This window comes from Boleophthalmus pectinirostris, unplaced genomic scaffold (genome assembly GCF_026225935.1).
Source record: "Boleophthalmus pectinirostris isolate CB_2022bp ecotype Guang Dong unplaced genomic scaffold, ASM2622593v1 HiC_scaffold_8, whole genome shotgun sequence".
Lineage (NCBI taxonomy): Eukaryota > Metazoa > Chordata > Actinopteri > Gobiiformes > Gobiidae > Boleophthalmus > Boleophthalmus pectinirostris.
The window spans coordinates 1,736,577-1,751,576 of record NW_026571515.1 but is presented as its reverse complement, the minus strand read 5'-3'; the positions used below and the strand labels follow the sequence as shown (position 1 = coordinate 1,751,576).

Here is a 15,000-nt window from a genome sequence, read left to right as displayed (position 1 = left end):
CCAGACTTGTTTTTACTTATTAACTATTTTTTATGTTTTTATTTATTTATTAATTTTTTTTATTACTTGCATTAATTTTTCTTATTGTAGCACATTCACATGCATTAATTTCTATATTAAACAAGTACACAAAAATGAAACAAACTAAATTTTATCTTCATAACGATAACTCAAAAAAATCTCCAGACTTGTTTTTACTTATCACCTATTTTTATGTTTTTATTTACTTATTTTTTATTAATTGTATTTCATTTTTCATATTGTAGTACACACATACATTCACATCTATATTAAAATTAACTTTTCACTGTAAGTTTTTTCGAAAATCCACCTTGATAAAGCTGATATTTAATATTTAGTGTGTGGTTTTGAGGATCTTAGCGTGAATAAAGACTGATTGCTCATTCTAACATGTTAAACATGCACATATTTGAATTATTCACTGTACTGAGCTCGAGTCTGTGGCCCTCGATCGTCCCTCTGCTTCGTCTGTGTTTACATATGTGGCCCTTGATGAAAAAAGTTTGGACACCCCTGATCTAAACACTTAAATCTATCAGAAAATGACTTAAAAGCTGTGAAATGATCATTTGACTTGACAAGTTCTTGTAAAATAAATGACGAGAATAAAGCATCTCAGAACTAATAAATAGAAAATAAATCTGAAAAAAATGATTTCATGATGTGGATATTTGCATAGACAGAGTGATTTTTGCAGTTTGAATTGAAGACATTTAATCTGTGAACATCTTCAGTGTTTAAACTGCACAAATCTCTGTGTCTGTGCAAATATCAACATTATGAAATCAATTTTAATTTTAATTGTAGAATGAGTCTGAGTGAACAAGTTCTTCTGTTTTCTTCAGGATCAGAACATGAGTTGAGTTTGTTGTGTGACTCATGTGGCTCGTTGTTTCCTTCAAGTTTTCGTCTTTCTTCTCTTGATAGATGTGGATAAATTGTTCATGGAAGAATGTTTGTTAGACTGCTCCATCAAAACATGTAAAAAATAAAGTTTCAGATCATCTCGATTAGAACCTGTTTTAGGTTTTAACTCCAAAAAACGATTTAGGAAGAAATGTGGAAGAAAAAGGAGATGTTTCAGAGGAGCTCAAGCTGCAAGAAGTTTCCTGGAAATGTACGAATTTAGCTTTTTCAAGTCACTTTTTATGAACTTTCTGAGTCATTTTCATGCAAGTTTCAGTTTGTGTGTGTAGAATAAAATGACAAAGTATTAGAATAAGCCTGATTTATTTGGTTCTGTGTTATAGTAGAACAGTTATAAGAAGAAAGCTCATTGAGTTCGATTAGACGAGGAAGGTGGGATTAAATACATTTTCTTCTTGCCACTCCTTTTTTGGGCCAATATTTACATTTTGTATTTATAATTTATTATTTCTATTTATTATTACAAACAGTTCTGTACAAACGCGCAGCAGTAGTTCAGTTGGTAGAAGCGTTCGTCCACTGAAGGTTGGTGGTTTGAATCCTGCTCTTGATATAAACATCATTGGTTGAGCATCAGATCCACAGACCCACAGTTTGTTGATGTGATTTCAGCTCCTACAGATGAATGTTGTCATTGTGTCCTTGGGCAAGACACTTAACCCACCTCACCCCCAGTGTGTGTGCGTGTGCGTGTCCTTCCTTGTTGTAAAGCGCTTTGAAGGTGGAAAAGAAAAAGACAATTTATTGATTTTTGTCATTGTCATTTCTGCTGTGATTTCATTAATGTTTTATGTTCCATTATAAAAGAATGTACATTTCTTATTTGCCCAAAATAAAAACATAAAACTCAACAGTACAGACCCTAGAGTGAAACTGAAAAGTCTTGAGCAAACTCTAAATATTCATTAATTTAGAGACAATTTTGACCCAAATATTTTGTCCAGATTTGGAACCAAACGCAGAGAGAATCTAGAGAATCTAAAAAAAAAATAAATAAAAAAAATGCTTTTGGACCATCTCAATAAACATGAACAAACATATTTATATATATTTTATTACCTCTTTTTATTTTAGTTTCTATTTTTAGTTTGACTTGTACATTTACATTTATAGAATTATGTTTTATTTCACACGTGTCTCTTGCTCTTTTTGTTCTACTCATTTAGAATTTATTATTACTATTTATATATATTTTACTCTTATTGTATTTTATTGTGATGTGTGAGTGTCTGTGTCAATATAATTTCCTTTGTGGATCAATAAAGTTTAAGAAATAATCATTTAATCATTCACATTCGAGTTACTCAGTTCAATATGTAGAATTCAGAAATCCCTCGGCGAGTTGTTACCGGTCGGAGACTCGAGCTCTAGAAGTGACTCTAGTTGTGAGAAAAAGCCGCAGACTCCGGTGTTGAACTTTATGACTTTATTTATTTCAAGAAAAGTCAAACATATTTACAGCATCGACATGTCAAACGTCTATTGGCTCATAACAAAAACCATTCACAGGTGAAACGAAACAAACAATTCTGTACAAACACATTCTGTACAAAAAGTCCAGTAAAAAAAACTGCAGAGGGGGCGGGGCTATGTGGCTGTGGGGCGGGCTGTGTGGCTGTGGGGCGGGGCTGGTGTGGCGGTGGGGGCGGGGTCAGGGGGCGCTGAGGTCTGTAACAGGTGCTGAAGGGGGCGGGGCTTTTGGAGCCGCCGTAACAGTGCGAGGGCGGAATGACTACAGTGATACAGGTGAGTACTACTACTGCGTTATGTAGAAGTACTCTGTGTAGAAGTACTCTGTGTAGAAGTACTCTGTGTAGAAGTACTCTGTGTAGAAGTACTCTGTAGTGTCGGGGGGGTGAGGTTCTGCGCTGCGTTCAGGTGCAGCAGGAAAACGCGGCGCTCAGATTCAGACGCAGGTTTGACCGACAGAACCTGAACGCAGCTTCAACAGAACGACCGAGGTGGGCTGTACTCTGGTACTTTTACTCAAGTACTTTTATTAGAGTAACTTTTTAACACCGTACTTTTACTCATACTTATACAGTATAACAGTACTTTTACTTGAATAGTACCTATATAGTACAGTGAAAGAGTAACTTTATACATAGTACTCTGTACTGTATACGTATTACTCAAGTAACAATACAGTGTAAGAGTACTTTTACTTGATTAATACATATACAGTACAGTGTAACAGTACTTTTACTCGAGTAACATGTATATAGTACAGTGTAAGAGTACTTTATACTTATTTCTCAAGTAAAAGTACTAAGAGTATTTTTACTTGAGTAATACTTATGTAGTACAGTGTAAGAGTACTTTTACTTGAGTAATACATATACAGTACAGTGTAAGAGTAATTTTACTTGAGTAATATGTAAACAGTACAGAGTAAGAGTACTTCATATGTATTACTCGAGTAATATGTGTAGTACAGTGTAAGAGTACTTTAACTTGAGTAACATGTATACAGTACGATGTAACAGTACCTTTACTCGAGTAATATGTATATAGAGTACTTTTACTTTTTTACTTGAGATTTCAGAGTATTTTAAAACAGTTTTGTGTCCATTGTGTCGCCATGGTAACTACAGAAACATGTAGAAAACCCCCAGCGCGATGTTACTTTTTAACTTGTACTTGAGTATTATTATTTTGAAGTAACTCTCAAAGTATAAGTGTATTTTGTGGTCGTGTGCCCACCTCGGGTCTGGGCTGAGACGGGCGCGGGGCAACAGTGTGTGTACGGGTACGTGTGTGTGTGTGAACAGTGTGTGTACGGGTACGTGTGTGTGTGTGAACAGTGTGTGTACGGGTACGTGTGTGTGTGTGAACAGTGTGTGTACGGGTACGTGTGTGTGTGTGAACAGTGTGTGTACGGGTACGTGTGTGTGTGTGAACAGTGTGTGTACGGGTACGTGTGTGTGTGTGAACAGTGTGTGTGCTCTGGAGGTCTGTGGTGTACGTCACTGTGAGCTGGACGTCCCGGCGCCTCTGGGTCAAGTGGGCGAGGGTGAGGTAGAAGCGCGCCAAAGCGGACCCGCCCTCCACCAGAGCACGGCACGGCTCCCACCACACCAACGGGCACGGCTCCCACCAACGGGCACGGCCCCACCAACGGGCACGGCTCCCACCAACGGGCACGGCTCCTGCGGCGGGCACGGGGAGGGCATCAGGAGTTACACAGTTCACAGGAGTTTCACTGCAGGATCAGACTTCATTTGATCGGCTGAAGTGTTTCTGTTTGCTTCAGCCTGTGGGGGCGGGGCCAGGAGGCGGGGCCTGGGGGAGGGGGCGTGGCCTGTGGGAGCACGTGCCGTACTGAGCAAAAAAATATACCGACATGAAAGTACAACAATGTGGATTCTGAATCATTTAAAGGTCCTAAATTACACAAACCGACTCATGAGATTTAAGTCGTGTTAAAATCCTCAAAAACAAACAAACTGGAGTCGTGTTTTGTTTCATTCACACGTTTAAACATCTGTTTGTTTTTAAAAATGTGCGAATGAAACAAAACTCAAAACTCCAGGTCTGTTTGTGATGAAGAAACAACATTAGAAAATCGAACAACGCTGGACTTTTTGTAATATTTTTCTCCACACAAACGGTGCCGATATGATTCTTTTGCGGTGAGGAGGAGGAGGAGGAGGAGGGCGAGCGCTGAGGCGGCTCTGGTCCTGAGTTTTCCGAACCGCGTCAGCTCCAGACGAGGCCCCGCGGAGACTCCGGCGAGGCCCGGCGCGGGAGGCCCGAGCCGGAGCCCCCCCGACCGCCGCCGCCGAGGGGCAGCACTTCCACACGTCCACCGCCTTTTTCATTTCCTGTCAGATTCTTGAATACTGAAGAGGTCTGTATAAAATATTAAGACTAAACAATGTGAAAGATCCCTTAACTGTGTCCATGTGTTAGCCAAGGGCGACACTGACAGTACAATCTTTACAGAGCGGCCGCTTCTTTCCGCGGACGCTTCGGGAAACTGTACACTCACTGATTGGGCCGGAGCTGCAGGAGGAGGGGCGCCGAAAACCCACAAACGTTACGGGTATTTTTATAATCTACCAATAACAACAATCACGTTATTTATTATTTTTGCAATCCACGAGAAATGTGCAGATACACGACCGGAAACGCCTTAAACTTTTACCCCCAAAGTGACTCAGAAACTTCACGTCACTCCCTTCATTTTAAAGAAAACACGCGGGTTCTTTTCACGCTTACGTCACAAAACCAGAAGACGTTTGGAAACACGAGGAGGACGATGTTCTTTGGGTTCTGTTGGTGACAGAGACTCTGGGAAAACTGAGAAAATAGACGTCCGCCATCTCTTCACGTCACACTTTGCGATGTTTTCGATGGTTTCACTCAGCTCCAGCTCAAAACGTTCAACGAAATTTTAAAAGTTCACAGCTCTCGATTCACGTTCTCACACTTTACGAAGGACTTCAACGGAGATTTCAAACAGTTTTGATTTTCTTGCGACCTACGATTGCCGATCTGGAGCTGGTCGTGAAATCTTAATCGGTTCTCGTTACCTCATAATCACGATTAAGACAAAACCCGATCCCCAAAACAGTCGCACGAGAGAAAAATCATCTCAAAAAGAACCAAAAAACGCATTTAGACGTGCCGGTTTTCCGACAATTTTTAGTATCCCTATTCCTGAGTTCTCCGACAAATACATGACGAAATGAACGAAGCACAAAGGGCCGATGCAGACTCCGTTTTAGATTATTAGATATTTTCCCGAAGTCTGGCCTAACGCATGTTTCCCACGATTTCTTTGGACGTTTTCCCATTTAATTCCCATTTTCCCAGACATATTCTCTGATCAAGATCAAGCAGAATGTTTGCAAAATAGTAAAGTGCCTCAACCGACAATAAAAAAAAATAAAAAATCGAAGTAGTACGACGCTTGAAAAATAATGTTTATGCCGCTACTCCGACAATTAGAGCGACATGTCGGAATAACAGCGTGTGACCGAGAAAATGTCCCGGTTTTCTTCATCTAGATTTTATTGGATTCTTTCTTTTTTTTCCCTTTTATTAATTCCGTTTTAATAACTGTGATTGTCGCGTTCCGTTAAGAGTTTTGACGAGAAGAAAAGTCGAAGCTCCGATCAGAGTCTCGTTCTCCGTGGAAAAGTTTTGGCAGTTTGTGAAGACGCTGCTGCTGAATCCACCGTTTTATCCCGTGCCCAGAGTCGGGAACTACACCGGAAAACTACACCGGAAATCGTCATCCGCGTGTTTCCAAACGTGTTCCGGTAACCGTGAAACGAACCTGTTGTGCTTGAATCATTTTTAGTTCTAATCTCTGACGCCTGAGACACCATCACGTTATAATTTTCACATTTTAAAAACGACTTCGATCACCAAACAAAATCGGCAAAATGTTGTCTTGAAAACTGGAGACTAAAAATTTCTCTGAATTCACAACTTGAGACGGTAGTTTTAGAAAAGTCTTGGTCTGTTTTACAGCTTGTATAAGGCCACATGGGATTTTCAAATACAATCCAATCATTTTTTTAGCTGAAAATTACATTCTTGTCGATAAAATAAAATTTTACAAGATAAATAACGAGGATTGAGTTAAAACATCAAAATATTCTTAAACCCTGACATTAAATTTGATATAAATGGATACAGGAGCCGAACGATATAAGTATTTTTTGGTTTAATTTACTGTTAAAATGTTAAATTACGTTTGTTAGAAATGGCGTTAAAAACTTTTGCCGCTCGTGTCGTCGACATTCTCAAACTGGAGGCTCTGCTCTGTCTGACGCTTTAATCTGAGCTTCGTTTGAACACAATCTGACCAAAAAGATGCTGAAAATGTGCCGTTTAAATCTATTTTGTGATTTTTCAGACAATCTTAAAAGTTTTTTGACGAGCGACTCCCAGCGAGACGTCACCGCACGAGCCTAAAAATCAAATATCGAATCGAAACGCAAGACTCCCAAACCCGGCGCGGTCGTGAGCGTTTTGTGGTCGTGTCGGGTTTGTAATCGTGTTTGCGATTGTGTCGTGTTTGTGGTCGCGTCGGGTTTGCGGTCGCAAGCATTTTGCGGTCGTGTTAAAGTTTGCGTTGCGGTCATGAGCGTTCTATGGTTGTGTTGGGTTTGCGGTCGTGTTCAGTTTGTGGTCGTGTCAGGTTTGCGGTCACGTCGGGTTTGCAGTCGCGTTGCGTTTGTGGTCCTGTCGGGTTTGTGGTCATGTCGGGTTTGTCGGGTTTGCGGTCACATGTCGGGTTTGCGGTCCTTTTTGTGTGGACGGCGCCCCCTCCTGCACGTCCTCTCGCGTCTGATTTGTCTTTTCTTTGGGTTCAGTGGGACTTTAGGAGCAGTCGTCTCCTCTTTTGGTTCAAACTGCCTTCAGGTGCTTCGTGTTTCCAATTTCGCACAAATTCATTATTGCACACAAAATAAGAGCTAATGTTGGGGCTACGAACGTCTCCAGTTGCACTCCGGGACTTTCCTGCTCGTCTCCGTGGAGATGTTGTTTAGTTTAGAAGGTTTCATCGACAGTACGGCACCAAGAAGAAGGTGAGGCTCAAGGTTCAGTCCAGTTCAAGGAGTTTTTAAACTCGTCTTTAAAGCTACCATCTGTGTTGGACTGGGTGACCGCCCCCTTTTATTGAACAGGTTTCACTTCAAAGTTTGTTTTGTTTGGCAAATCCAGACTGAGTTTTCTGCATTTTTTATATACAAAAAGATTTCAGTCTGGTCCTTTGTTTCTCTTTCGAGTCGCAAACTTTGGTCAAACTTAACATTTGCAACTAAAATTGAATTTCTCTCCCGTCACATGAACAGAGTTTTGTGCTTTTTCCCTTTATTTTTTCCTCTTTACGAGTGGACCGTGGGCGTCCCTGATTGGCTAATCCACCTGTCAATCACGCCCACTTAAAACTCCCCGATGACCAGACTCACATCTTCAAAAAATACAGAAGAAGAAGAAGAGTGTTCTGGATCCTAGGGGCCCAGTTTCGCCATGTATTGGTTAAAAAACAGATCATCTAAATAAAGTTCCAGATGGTAGCTTTAATGCCATACTGCGGAATATTGTTTTTTTAGATTTCAGTTGGTTAAATGTTTGATATGGACCTGTTTGAGTCGGAAATACAGATAAATGATTGATTATTTGATTACAGGCCACGTTCGAACATCTCCACGGAGACAGGCCGGCTGCCGACGCTCTCCCAGAAAAGTCCCAGAGTGCGGCTTTAGTGACTTTTAAACAGGGACGGCGGGTGGCCCTGGTCAGTCTGTACTTGGTACTGGTCACCGCGTCTCCCTGCCAATCGCACTTCGGGGGGGGGGGCAGTGAAGAAGGCACTGAGGGCGGCGCTCCCTTTACGACTGAAGAACACAGAGTCCACGGCAGAGAAGAGACGACGGGGGCGGGAGCGCGACAGGGCCGGACCTGTCGACCGCGCCGTGGTCCTCTGTCCCGTGTCCCCTGTGCTGTGCACTTCAGCCGGACGCCGGAGGAAACAGAGCTGCACAGACACAAGAGAAAAGACACGGAAATGTAAGAAGTCGTCACAACAACAACAACAACAACAAGCAGCAGCGGAACAGCAGAGTTGTGTTTCGCTTCATTCACACACGTCTGAGTGACTCTTTAATTTGCCAATGACCGTCCCACCTCTGAGTCACTCGCAGAGAATTCGCACAGGATCAGCGAAGTCTGTAAATGATGAGGAAAGCCTCATCAGGACTTTGTAAATTGTCCATTAAGACACGTCGTAAATTAATAAAGGCATTTTATTTTAACCAGTCAGTGCCTTGGGTTTTTTGCATCTTTGTACTGACTCTCCTTCCCAAAGAGCAACACTGAGTTGGATCTACTGTGTATTATCCTCTGAACGTCCAGGAAGCGCTTCTTCTGAAACCTTTTTTTTGAACAGTGAAACTCATTTTGACTTTTAGTTCAGCAGAGATCATCAATTCTCGTAAACACGAGTGGAGAGTTTTCAGTTTGAGTGAAGAAACTTGGTCTGGTCAAGTGTTAACGGAGGGAAACAGGGTCAGATTTTTGACATTCAAATGTCTCTTATTCAGAAACTAGAGGAACTATTGAAATAAGTAAAGTATCAGAATGTAGGAAAGAGTTACACTCCAACAGGGTCAAGTTAAACCTGTGATATTCTTTCAAAAAAAAAAAAAAAAAAAAAACTCATGTCGGTAACGGAGGGAATGAAATATGCAGCACTTTTTGGTCAATAAATCCAAACAGTGATAACTCTTGGTTCTCACTTCCATATCCTTAACAAACTGGTTTGAATATTTGCTTCATATAGTTTTCTACCATATGGTACAAGATTAGGTTGAAAAACCTCTGACTTTTTGACTCATGAGATTTTTTATTAAGAAAGTTCATGGTAACGGAGGGAAAAGTAACGGAGGGAAAATTGTACAAACAAGTAGAAGGTGCAGGATTTTACATCATTTGTCGCTTTTTTCTTCTGAAAACTTTAATATTACTTCAAAATGAAAGAAACTATTTCTATAAAATATGTCAGTCCTTCCAAGAACATTTTTATCATTTTAAATACTTTTTTTTTTTTTTTTTTTAAATCCTGTCCCTTCATCAACAGTTCAAAGATGGAATAACACAAGATATGATGAAATACAAACATTTATTTACATGATTTTCAGGTCTTTGAAATTTGGGAAATAATTTTTGTTCCATGTTTCATTCATGGTCTGTTTAAAACATATGGAACTTTAGAACCAAAAATGGTCCAGAAAAAAGGTCAACAGTTTGATAAACTCGAGTACATATGTATCTGTTCAATACATTTTTATATCAGATGAATTCACTTGAAGTTTTGGCCTTGTTGTTTCCTTCTGTTTGACTGGGACCAGCTGTTAAAAGAAAACACAAAACACAACTCCAGGTCGGTTTGTGATGAGGAAACTTTAACATCACCTGTTCCAACAAACTCGTCACCAAGAACAGCTGAGCGCTCAGGTCAATTAAACAGAATCAATCAAATGAACCTGCCCAGAGGCGACAGGTGGAAATGAAGACTGGAGCTACGACCTGGAACAAACTTCTCTCAGGTTCAGGTTCATGTGCGACACTGTGCACTGTCCCCGTCTCAAGAAATGAATAAAATAAAATCATCTGCAAAGTATCAACGGACACACGTTTAGGGGCTTTTCAAAGATAGAATATTTTTGTTTTCGCTCGTTAGGATCTCCTCTTTGAAAGTGACGGCGCAGAGGAGCTCCTGACCCTCCCCTGACCGTCCTGACCGTCTCCTGACTCTCTCTCCGCTGACCCCGTGTTCTGACCCCGTGTTCTGACCATGTGTTCTGTTCCTATAGAATGTGGAACATGTATAATCTGTTTACATAACGTGTCCTGGAGCAGACGCAGGAGGCGCAAACACGACTGAACACGACAACACAAACACACACACAAACACACACGACAAAACGCAACGTCACCGTCCTCTAACTCTAATCAACCCTAAACCCCAGAACTCCCTCACCCTGTAACTCTATAACCCCTGACCCCTGACCTCTGACCTCGACCCAAACACGACGTCACTCTCCTCTAAATCTAAACACACGGATCAGTCGGGTTTTTAAAGATGAACTGTGGAACTTCTTGTCCCTGTGGAGATGTTGCTGTTCCCTGGTCTCACATTAAATAAATCCATCGTATTTATTCATTTTTTCATTACAGATAAACAAACTGATTTTTTACATTTGAGGTGGTTTGTTGTGATGGAAATTTACACTGTGGAAACATTTCTCCGAGTCTGTTTTTGTGTAAATTTGAACGTGATTTCTACCTGAGACCAGAGCTTCATGAACATGTGTAAAAGCTCAGAAGATAAAACCGTCTAAACTCTCACGAAACTCTGTCGTCTGAGCTGTTGTCAAATGTAAATGAAGTTGTAAATGTAGATGATCAGATTTAAACAAAAGTCCCTCTGCTCTGACATGTATGAAACTCATATTTGTGTGTAAAAACTCAGAGCTCAGAGGCTCGGAGACTCAGGAACAGCCTGGGCTCCAGATGGAACAAGAAGAAACCTTTGTCTGTGTTCCAAAAACTCATCAGTCTTTGCAAACGGATTAATTGTTTATCATCAAGAGATGTGGAATTGGTGATCATTGGTAAAAATAAAATTATGATAAAAGCGTGTAACAGGTAAAGAAGAACATTTTCAGCTCTGGGCCCGATAATCTGTGTTTCATTTGTTTTTCAATATAAAACCAAAAATAAGAAAACGAAAAAACAACAGTTTTCTTCATTATTTGTCTCCAAAACCAAAATGAAAAAAACAGATAATGATTTGTTTTTTCATTTTTCGATTTTGTGTTTAAATGAAAAATGGAAAAAATGGATAACGACCGTTTCCCGTTTACGTGACTTCAGTGACTGAACCAGGACTGATCCAGGTCCAGGACCAGAGCGGGACTGAGACCGGGACCAGACCGGGACCAGAGCGGGACCAGAGCGGGACCAGAGCGGGACCAGAGCGGGACCAGAGCGGGACCAGAGAGGACCAGAGGGGACCAGAGCGGGACTGAGACCGGGACCAGAGCCAGAGCGGGACCAGAGCGGGACTGAGACCAGAGCGGGACCAGAGCGGGACCAGAGCGGGACCAGAGCGGGACCAGAGCGGGACCAGAGCGGGACTGAGACCCGGGACCAGAGCGGGACCAGAGCGGGACCAGAGCGGGACCAGAGCGGGACCAGAGCGGGACCAGAGCGGGACCAGAGCGGGACCAGAGCGGGACTGAGACCGGGACCAGAGCGGGACCAGAGCGGGACCAGAGCGGGACCAGAGCGGGGACTGAGACCGGGACCAGAGTGGGACCAGAGCGGGACCAGAGCAGGACTCCAGAGCCTCCGAGCCTTCAGCTTCAGCTTCGAGTTCCGGCCCTGCTGTGGGCACTGAGCCTCCGGTCTGGTCCTGGTCTGGTCCTGGTCTGGTCCTGGTCTGGTCCTGGTCTGGTCCTGGTCTGGTCCTGGACCTGGATCAGTCCTGGTTCAGTTTGTATGTGGTCCAAAAGTTCGGTCACTGAAGTCACGTAAACGGGAAATGGTCATTATCCATTTTTTTTTTTCCATTTTTCATTTAAACACAAAATCGAAAAATGAAAAAACAAATCATTATCTGTTTTTTCATTTTGGTTTTGGAGACAAATAATGAAGAAAATTGTTGTTTTTTTTCTTTTGTTTTCTTATTTTTGGTTTTATATTGAAAAACAAACAAATAAACGACACACAGATTCCTGATCTCCACTCACTCGTCAATCATTTAATGACATGAGAGATTCTGTCATTGTCACTGAGCGACTTTTTGCTTTGTGGCAATTTTCAAGCTCAGTTTTCTGTGGTTAACGAGGCCGATTCAAACGTCGACACACAGACCACGATACGATACACGTCTCATACAGTCAACTTTCAATTCAGGTACAATAGATTTCAAATTGGTTTGATGTGGTTCACTAAAAATAAAGTCTAAATCATATCTGTGACACTAAAAGTCTTTGTGTTTCATATGAACTCTGTTCAAGAAGTTTAACAAACATTTTACTCGTCAAAACAGTGAAAATGTCAAATGTGTCGCATAAACGAGTTTCCTTCCACTGAACAAACAACAAAACTGGCGATGGAACTAAATCATTTTGTAAAATAAACCAAAAAATACTCCATGATGTTGATATTTACACTTTTTACTCTTGACGTGAATCAGGTCAAAAATAACAAACACCTGGAGATGCGCAGGTGGCAGATGCTCCTCTAGAAATGTTCCGCAGTGGAGCTTTAGTGTGTTTCTGGAGCAGAGGCGAAGGGACCGGCGCTCGTCCCGTCTCCACCAGCGACTCGTGGATGTTCTAATATTAGACGAGCTGCTGTTGTCATGTTCACGCACACGGGATCGAGCTGAGCTGCTGTTGCATAAGCGCCTGAGTGAACAGAGAAGTGGGTCAAACCTGCATGCGATCGAGGGGGGGGGGGGGGGGGTGATGACGTCAGGCTTCATATGTAATCTGTACATCTGTACGTCTGTACGTCTGTACGTCTAAAGTGGGTCTGGAGCAGCAGTGACTCGGCAAAAACTGGTCACGCTGATTCAGCAAAACATGGCAAGAAACAAAGTCTGAGATCAGCTCGATTAGAATCTGCTTCAGGTTTTAGCTCCAGAAGATGATTTAGGAAGAAATGTGGAAGAAAAAGGAGAAGTTTTCGAGGAGCTCAAGCTGCAGGAAGTTTTATTTTGTGTTTTTAAGAAACTTTTTATGAACTTAATTAATTTTTATGCAAGTTTCAGTTTGTGTTTCCAGAATAAAATGACAAATTGGAACAGGTCTGATTTCTTTGGTTTATGTTCTAGTTTAGGCTGTAGAGACATTTTCAAGTGTTTTGAACAAAACTCTAAAGAAGAATTAATTTGCATAAAATTTGGACTCAAATATTTTGGCCAAATATGGAACCAAATGCAGAGAGAGAATCTAGAATCTAAAAAAAATATTTTTTTGAGCCGCCCTGATACTGGAGCATTTACTTTAATAAAAAGATTTTTAATACAAAATCTTGGTGGATCTCTGAAGTACTAAAGTACTAGAGTACTAGAGTACTGTACAGAGTAAGAGTACAGAGTACTACAGTACTGTACAGAGTAAGAGTACAGAGTACTAGAGTACTGTACAGAGTACTACAGTACAAAGTACTACAGAGTTAAAGTCGTGTTTTTTCTTCTGATTCTAAAGTGAAACGATCTGAACATTTGTGTTTTTCTTATCTGATTTAATTTGTCTCGTTACTTTTCCAGCTCGTACTTGAGTAAAAATACTCGAGTTGTTTTTCAGAGTCACTTCTGAGTGTCTTTGTGCCTCAGCACTTTGACCTTTGACCCCAAACTCAGCTGCTCCAGCTCAGATACGACATTCCTCCAGACACACACACACACACACACACACACACACACACACACACACACACACACACACACACACACACACACACACACACACACACACACACACACACACACACACACACACACACACATGTACACACACACACACATGTACACACACACACATGTACACACACACACACACACACACACACACACACATGTACACACACATGGTCTTATGTAAGTTCGTCCTGTTTCAGGTGCCTCCCCCACAGAGCTGCTCTGTGGGAGCAGGGGCCACAGCAACACACACACACACACACACAGACAGACAGAGACACACACACACACACACAGACACACAGACACACACACACACACACAGACACACACACACACACACACACACACACACACACACACACAGACACACACAGACACACACACACACACACACACACAGAGACACACACACAGACACAGACACACACACACACACACACACACAGAGACACACACACACACAGACACACACACACAGACACACACACACAGACACACACACACACACAGACAGACACACACACACACACACACACACACACAGACAGACACACACAGAGACACACACACACACAGACACACACAGACAGACACACACACACACACACAGACACACACACACAGAGACACACACAGACAGAGACACACACACACACACACACACACACACACACACACACACTGTGTTTTTAATCAGACAAAGGCCCGGTGGCTGTTTGGACAGTAGAGTCCAGACAGAGAGGACAGAGAGAGGGACAGAGAGAGTGGACAGAGAGAGAGAGGAGAGGATGGACAGACAGAGGACAGAGAGGACAGAGAGAGAGTGGACAGAGTGGACAGAGACAGTGGACAGACAGAGACAGACAGAGAGTGGACAGAGAGTGAACAGACAGAGGACAGACAGTGGACAGCGTCTGACGTCTGTGGGAACTTTCCTCTGGACGTTTTGCTCTGGTCCCAGACGCTCGTTCAGCTAAAAACACAGACGTGATGTGAGCCAACGTGCTCGCTCATCCACAGAGCCGACGCCCCCTGACCTGCCCCTGACCCCCACCCCCTGCCTCCTGCCTCCTGCCAACAGCACCTGCCAACAG

The 15,000-nt window shown here is 42.2% G+C and overlaps 1 pseudogene; it reads right to left on the bottom strand.

Moving 5' to 3' along the window:
- Positions 1–7,078: 7,078 nt before the first annotated feature.
- The window catches only part of LOC110154977 (serine/threonine-protein kinase 35-like), a 28,114-nt pseudogene continuing 20,192 nt past the window's right edge, over positions 7,079–15,000 (bottom strand).